General features: G+C 29.9%; 1 protein-coding gene across 1 annotated transcript in view; it reads right to left on the bottom strand.

Moving 5' to 3' along the window:
- Positions 1-204, bottom strand: part of LOC119591818 (transmembrane protein 18-like) — a 3,339-nt gene that overhangs the window by 3,035 nt on the left and 100 nt on the right.

Below are 204 nucleotides of genomic sequence, written 5' to 3'. Positions count from 1 at the left end.
TAGATCCAAGGAGTTAATAAAAAGACTTTTGCATATAGTCAATGGTGTGTGACAACTTTCTTGAGTATGTGTACGTATTCCTTTATGGATAATATATGGTAAACAATAATTGTTCTAAAACATAGAGCGAAAACAGTTATAGAATTATCTGAGTTTCAAGCAGCATTATGGAACAATATATCTACAGAATTCAACATTATTGTG

The sequence above is a fragment of the Penaeus monodon genome, chromosome 29, assembly GCF_015228065.2.
Source record: "Penaeus monodon isolate SGIC_2016 chromosome 29, NSTDA_Pmon_1, whole genome shotgun sequence".
In the NCBI taxonomy this organism is placed as follows: Eukaryota; Metazoa; Arthropoda; class Malacostraca; order Decapoda; family Penaeidae; genus Penaeus; species Penaeus monodon.
Note: the sequence above shows the minus strand (reverse complement) of the source record. Positions and strands in the feature narration are given on the sequence as shown.